Genomic DNA, 8,661 nt, shown 5'->3' with positions numbered 1-8,661 from the left:
GGTATTGTGTGGAAACTTGGCCTTTTTTCCATCCTTTGGAAGATGTCTTGGTTCAAGGATCCATGCTTGTGATAAGTGGGTTGAGTGTTCTCCAAAGAATGACTTAAACAAAACAAAAGCAAAAGCAATACTAACTTCTAACTCATTAACAACTAACATTTAATTTCAAGTCATTTACCTCTAATGCACTTTAATTTTTTTATTCATTTGCCATTATTCATACCATTCAAGTTGTTTATGTTAATGTCATTTTCACTTTGTCCACTTGGACCATATTTTGTGATATTTTGTGATTATGTATATTGTGATTTTTTGTGTGGTCTTTTGACCTTAGTGTACAGAATAAGAATAAAACCCCTAAAAAATAGGTTATGTGGACTGTTAGTGTGATCTGAGACTATGGGACTTAGAATTTAGGCAACACTCCCTATGCAAAGGACTTGAACAATGCCAACTTTCATGAGACCAAATGCTTGTGAATTGAAACTTCATCTGAAACATCATTCAAGATCCATTTGAGTTCATCTGCAACATGATCATTGTGAAGCTGTTATTTTGAACATGTGACTTATGCCATCTTGGAATTCATCTGCTCCATGGGTAAAACTTGAAGAAGATCATCGAGTTGTTAATCTTGGATGTGGCTATATTTATTTGATTCCTTGCTATTCAAGTTGTTGTTTGTGTATTGATTGTTGTGTGATTCTAAAGTCCAAGGGAAATTTGGGTTTCTATATGACATTATTGTCTATTGGATAGCAGCTCATTGGTCAGATCTTTTCACCTCTCAACTTTTAAATTTATGCTTAGAATTAGTCTCCTAATCTCCTCCACATTTCTTTAATTTCAAAATCTCTCCCTCCTTTTAAAATTTTCTTTGCTTGTGACTGTTTTCTAAACTTTGACCTCATTGCAAACTAGAAACTTTGACCTTATGCCATTGCATTTTGAAAAATCTTTTATTAATCAAACTTGTAAATAAATCTAACTATACTTGACTTAAAATTTCAAAAGCCAAAAAGAACTAACACTCATTCAAACCATATTATGCCCTTGTGCCTTTCAAACTTAAATTTTGTTAAAAGCAATGCACTCACTTTGAAATTGATACCACGAACTACGAGGTTTTGATCCCTCATTTTTATGTTGGTACATAGGCACAAGTCCGAAGGTCTTGTCAAACGCAAAAATATAATTAGTGAATTCTTTTCTCATCCCCACACTCTTTTTATTTACAAACATCATTTATACAAAAACACATATGCACACAAGAAAGGGCTCCCTAGGAGTACCTAGGACACTATGGGTGCTAACACCTTCCCTCTGTGTAACCAACCCCCTTACCTGTAATCTCTGGTATTTTATTAGTTTTGATTTGAAAACTTCTTACTTTTGTGTTGTTCGTACTTTTACCTTTTCCCTTGGAAATAATAAAAGCACGGCGATGACTCTGGTTTTATTGACGTCTAGCTTATCCATAGCTTGATAGTCATAAATTTACCACTACAGAAATTAAGTGGCGACTCTGCTGCGGAGTAGTCTCCAGTGGGTTTAGCCTACTTTTTTGTGTGTATATAATTGTATATATTTGATGTATGTATATTTGTTTGTATGATATAATCTGTTTGTTGTGCTTGGTGATCTTTAAGTGGTGAGATAAGTTCTAACCCGAGCTTGAGTGCAATTAAGATAGGAGGATGGTATAGTCATGATCGACTTGTGTGGAGTAGTCCTTAACAAGTTGGCTTGAGACCCATCCACTCAGTGCAGATCCTTTTTGAGTCGGGAATGTCACACAAGTTATTTGTTGTTAGGCATTACTATCTCTGATTTGGGGTCCGAGAAGCTGAGGACCGTAGAACATTTAACCCCTCTTGGCCTATTTAGGATGTAGTGCGGAGACTATTCAAGTGTAGACTTGATAACAGTTGTTACCCGATACTACACTCAGACGAGTTTCTCTTGAGAATATTATGGGTTGATGAGTCAGTCATCCTAACCTGTAATATCCGATAGATGGAATTAAGACTCTGGGAACTTTTTAGAACATGATTTACAGGTTTTATCCTTAGTTCACTAATTTGGGATGGTTCTTACCCATACTCCATGCTCGTGATTCACAAGAAACCCTTGATTCTTGGTTGATCCAATCAAGTCTTGTCAATATCAATGGAACTTGGGTGTTGATAAGGTGTAAACCATAATCCACCAAAATGGATGATTGATCTTGACAATGACTTAATTCATCCCTTGACCTTTGTTTGTTTGCCTTGTGTGTGATCCCTTATTTGTGATTGTTGCATTCATGCATTCATGTGCATCATAACATTTATCACACGAAAATTAAAAGGAACTGAGGTGTTATTTGCAAATATTTTCAGACCATGGATTGTGGACGAAGGAACACCAAGAAGTACAGTTTCAGATGTCCTGACTTGAAAGAGTTAAGGAAGCTAGTATCTTTTGTATTAGATCCCTTGGACTTTAAACAATGCCATGAGAAGCTTCTGTTTATCTTATCTACTGAAGTAGTTGAAGGACTTCTGAGTGTGTTGGTTCAGTTTTATGACCCTCTCTACCGTTACTTCACTTTTACGGATTATCAGCTTGTGCCTACTTTGGAGGAGTATGCCCATCTCTTGGGAATACTTGTTTCTAACAAATGCCCTTTAGTGGATTGGAAGAGATTCCCATATATCATCTTATTGCTGAAGCTCTTCACTTGAAGAAGTCTGAGATAGAGGCTCATTGGGTGAAGAAAGGAGGATTGTTTGGGTTGACTTCTGAGTTCCTCATCAAGCAAGCTACTACCTTTTTCTCAAGCCGGTAGTGTGGACGCTTTTGAAGCTATCTTTGTATTTCTCATTTATGGATTAGCTTTGTTAACATTGACAGTTTTATTGATGTTAATGCCATTAGAATCTTCTTGATTGGGAATCTTGTGTCTACTCTGTTAGGCGATATGTACTTCTCTTTGCATCTAAGGAATTCTAAGGGTGGTAGAACTATCGTCTGTTGTGTGCCTCTTTTGTACAAGTGGTTTATTTCGCACTTGCCTCAGACGTCTGCTTTTGTGGAGAACAAACAATGTCTAAGGTGGTCTTAGAGACTTATGTCTCTCACTAATGATGATATATTTTGGTATGATTCTTTATGGAGTAGCTTGGAAATTATTGATTATTGTGGTGAATTCTCTAATGTTCCTCTTGTAAGACCCCAATTTTGACCCTAAGATCCCTCATGCAACTTCATCATAAGCATTAGTGTAACACCCTGCTAAATACCCCAATTATTTAATTAAAACAACATATAAAACTCAGAGTAATTATGCAGTTAAGGGTGTCACACACAAACACTGCACACCATTCAACAATATAACGGTCATGCTCCTTTATTAATTCAAAACATAACATTTGCATAAAACGCAACGGATAGAGATCTCATCAATCATGTACAACATGTAACATTCACATGTAATTTATTCAACAAAATAAAACGTCCCATCCCGATGTTACATCTATCAGAGCACGACCCACTAAGGAGACTACACTAGACTCCAATCATTCGCTCCTACTCAACTCAGTTCTCGTTACCTGAAAAACAGTTGTAAGGGTGAGTTCCTCAATCGACATAATAAGCATTATAAAATATCATGCAATGTTAAGTAATTTAACACATTAATCACCCTAATCACAACATATAATCAGTAACAGCACATCAGCTCACATCATACTCAACATTCCATCACACACAAGTATAATCTCAAATCATACTCTACAACAACACAACACACGTATAATATTGGAATACATCCATTCATATTATACGCCATACATACATTATGCCATGAGACTCCACACATGCGGTACCGACTATTCTTGAACATATAGTTCAAGCTCACCGATCCCTCCAGATACGGCTACTAAGCTCACTAGTCCCACTCATTTGAGACCTAGTGACTCACTCACTAATTCCTCACCATGGGAATTAGCTACAGCCCCGAAGGCTAGACTATGCACACTAATCACCTAGCATGCCAACACCAACAACAAATCCACAATGATTCACTCACTAATTCCTCACCATGGGAATTAGCTACAGCCCCACAGGCTATGCTATGCACGCTAATCATCTAGCAATGCAACATCAACAAAATCCACAATGGACATATGCTCACACTCTAAGCCATACAACAGTCCATTCACAAATACATGTATAACATACACATTCACAACATCATGCATACCATCATACATTATCAACGCATGTATCAACACATCATATCATGTCAATAATTAAACACAGTATTAGCACACTCTACTAATACCTATACTGTTCAAAACAGCGGGATATAATCCCTATTACATCATACGCCAACATAGGCCAACTCTCAATTATGTACACAACATTAAAAAGCCAATTTTTCCACTCTGCAACAGTGTTAACCGGTTAACGCCCTGGGTTAACCGGTTAACGCAGGCAAAACACGCTTACTGCCCAAAACTTAACAGTGTTAACCGGTTAACGCCCTGGGTTAACCGGTTAACGCAGGCAAAATAGCACTAATTTCACAATTCACAACAGTGTTAACCGGTTAACACCCTGGGTTAACCGGTTAACGCAGACAAAACAACATTTCCTGCGCTAACACAAGGCAGAATGCAGAATCCTCCGCATTTTCCGCCGTTGGAGGACTTCCGGACCTCCGATTCCAATTCCGTAAAAAGCTATACGTCCAGCAAAATATGACTCACACAACTATCGATTCAATTACAGTTTTTAACACAGTTTATCCAACGTAATTTTCAGCATTCACAATCCCAATTAGGGTCAATTCAACGGTTTATCACTACCCATTACATGCTAACCCATAATACCCATTAAACGACGATAAACCCCCCTTACCTGAGTTAATCCGGCAAAATCTCTAAGCTCCAAGCTCTTCTCCAACCTTTGCTCTCTGGTTCTTCCTCTTTGCCCCTTTCTCCTCTTCTCTGCAGCTTCTCAGTTTTCACGTAAAACCCTTTTACAAAAATGAAAACTCTTTTTCCTTATTCCAACTTATATATTTTCCAATAATTATTATTCCAAAATAATAATAATAATAATAATAATCCAATTATCTAATTAAATTAATAAATATATTATTAACTTAATTTAAATAATTACCATATTATTACCGGGGTGTTACAACTCTCCCCCACTAAAAGAGTTTTCGTCCTCGAAAACATACCTCAAGCGAACAACTCTGGGTAAGACTCCTTCATCTTACTCTCCAGTTCCCAAGTCACATTGCCACCTGCTGGTCCTCCCCAAGCTACCTTCACCAAGGCAATCTCTTTACCCCGCAACTGCTTCAACTCTCGATCCTCAATCCTCATAGGTGATGTTTCAACAGTCAGGTTATCTCTCACCTGTACATCATCTATTTGGACTACATGCGACGGATCATGAATGTACCTCCTCAACTGAGACACATGAAAAACCTCATGCAAATTCGCAAGCGACGGCGGTAAAGCGACACGATAGGCTACCTCCCCTATCCTCTCCAAAATCTGATAAGGACCAATAAATCGAGGTGTCAACTTCTTCGACTTCAAAGCTCGACCAACACCAGTTATCGGAGTAACACGAAGAAACACATGATCTCCCTCTTGGAACTCAAGTGACTTCCTCCTCTTATCATGATAACTCTTCTGACGACTCTGAGCAATTCTCATCTTCTCCTGAATCATCTTAATCTTTTCTGTAGTCTGTTGAACAATCTCCGGTCCAACCACAGCACTCTCACCGGACTCATACCAACATAAAGGTGTCCGACATCTCCTACCATACAAAGCTTCAAACGGTGCCATACCAATGCTCGAATGAAAACTATTGTTGTAGGTAAACTCAATCAAAGGTAAATAACAATCCCAAGCGCCTCCCTTTTCCAAAACACAAGCTCTCAAAAGATCCTCTAGTGACTGAATCGTCCTCTCAGTCTGACCATCAGTCTGCGGATGATATGCAGAACTCAATCTCAGCTTAGTTCCCAAAGCCCTCTGCAAACCTTCCCAGAACTTCGATGTAAATCTAGGATCTCTGTCCGAAACAATACTCGACGGAATACCATGCAAACTTACAATCTTCTCAATATACAACTTGGCTAGTTTCTCTAACGGATAATCCATTCTGATCGGAATGAAATGAGCCGATTTTGTCAACCTGTCAACAATCACCCAAATGGCTTCAAAATTCTTATTTGTCCTCGGCAAACCAGAAACAAAATCCATACTGATACTATCCCACTTCCACTCTGGAATAGCCAACGGTTGCATTAGCCCAGACGGCTTCTGATGCTCAATCTTTGACTTCTGACAAGTCAAACAAGAATAAACAAAACTTGCAATTTCTCTTTTCATTCCCGGCCACCAAAATAACTTCTTCAAATCATGATACATCTTCGTAGCTCCAGGATGAATACTCAAGCCACTACGATGTCCTTCCTCAAGAATACTCTTCTTAAGCTCAGTAACATCCGGAATACACACCCGATTACCAAATCTCAAAACACCATTCTCATCAACTCTGAATTCACCACCTTGACCTTGATTCACTAAAGTCAACTTATCAACCAAAAGCATATCGGACTTCTGACCCTCTCTAATCTCATCCAGAATACCACTGGTTAACTTCAACATTCCCAATTTAACACTATTGTGAGTACTCTCACACACCAAACTCAAGTCTCTAAACTGCTCAATTAAATCCAATTCTCTAACCATTAACATAGACATATGTAATGATTTCCGACTCAATGCATCAGCCACTACATTTGCTTTACCCGGATGGTAATTCAAACCAAAGTCATAATCCTTCAGAAATTCTAACCATCTCCTCTGTCTCATATTCAGCTCTTTCTGATCAAACAAATACTTTAAACTTTTATGGTCACTGAAAACCTCAAATCTTGACCCATACAAGTAATGCCTCCATAATTTCAGAACAAATACCACAGCTGCCAACTCTAAATCATGTGTCGGGTAGTTCCTCTCATGAACTCTCAGTTGTCTCGAAGCATAAGCTATAACCTGCTTATTCTGCATCAACACACCACCCAAACCCAACAATGAAGCATCACAGTAAACCTCAAATGGTTCCGACGAACTCGGTAATATCAGAATAGGAGCAGTAGTCAACCTTCTCTTTAACTCTTGGAAACCTCCTTCACATTTTGAGTCCCAAACAAATGCTTGCCCCTTTCTAGTCAACATCGTCAACGGTAACGCCAACTTAGAAAATCCCTCAATGAACTTCCTATAATAACCTGCAAAACCAAGGAAACTTCGAATCTCAGCAACAAACTTCGGAGCTTCCCACTTAGATACCGCTTCTATCTTAGAAGGATCAACAGCAACACCACCTCTCGAAATCACATGACCAAGAAAACTAACCTCTTCTAACCAAAATTCACATTTAGAGAGTTTAGCAAATAACTTCTTTTCTCGTAGGACTTCTAAAACCACTCTCAAATGCTCAGCATGCTCTTCTTCAGATTTCGAATACACCAAAATGTCATCAATAAACACCACAACAAACTGGTCTAGGTACGGATGGAAATCCTATTCATATACTCCATAAATACTCCAAGCGCATTAGTCACACCAAAAGGCATTACAGAATACTCATAATGTCCATACCTTGTTCTGAAAGCAGTCTTCTGAATATCCTCAGTTTTCACACGTATCTGATGGTACCCAGATCTCAAGTCTATCTTGCTAAACACAGTCGCACCAACCAACTGATCCATCAAATCATCAATCCTCGGCAAAGGATACCGATTCTTGATCGTCACTTTATTCAGTTGCCTGTAGTCCACACACAACCTCATAGTACCTTCTTTCTTCTTAACCAACAACACTGGTGCACCCCACGGTGACACACTCGGACGAATAAACTTCTTATCCAACAGATCTTCCAGCTGACTCTTCAATTCAGCTAACTCAACAGCAGACATACGATACGGAGCCATCGATATCGGCCTAGTACCAGGTACCAAATCAATCGAGAATTCAACTTCACGCTCTGGTGGCAATTCATTCACTTCTTCAGGAAACACATCAGGAAAATCACACACCACGACTAGATCGCCAATCGCCAGTTTATCTTTAGCCTCCAAAGTCGCTAACAGCATAAACAACTCCGCCCCATCTGCTACTTCCTCATTCACCTGCCTGGCTGATAGAAACAAACTCTTTCCTTCTTCAATCTCAGGAAATATCACAGTCTTATCAAAACAGTTGATAGAAACTCGGTTAAACACCAACCAGTTCATTCCCAAGATAACATCAATCTGCACTAGTGGAAGACACACAAGGTCTATCCCAAAGTCTCTACCAAAAATGCTCAAAGGGAAACTCAAGCAAACTGAAGTAGTAGTCACTGAACCCTTTGCAGGAGTATCAATCACCATACTACCATACATCTCAGATATCTCTAACTTAAGTTTCACAGCACAATCCAAAGATATAAAGGAATGAGTAGCACCGGTGTCAATAATAGCTACAAGAGGAAAACCACTTATATAACACGTACCTCTGATCAAACGATCATCTGCAGAAGTCTCAGAACCCGATAAAGCAAAGACCTTGCCTCCTGACTGATTCTCTTTCTTCGGCT

Source organism: Lathyrus oleraceus, chromosome 2, assembly GCF_024323335.1.
Source record: "Lathyrus oleraceus cultivar Zhongwan6 chromosome 2, CAAS_Psat_ZW6_1.0, whole genome shotgun sequence".
NCBI lineage: Eukaryota > Viridiplantae > Streptophyta > Magnoliopsida > Fabales > Fabaceae > Lathyrus > Lathyrus oleraceus.
This window is presented reverse-complemented; position numbering follows the sequence as displayed.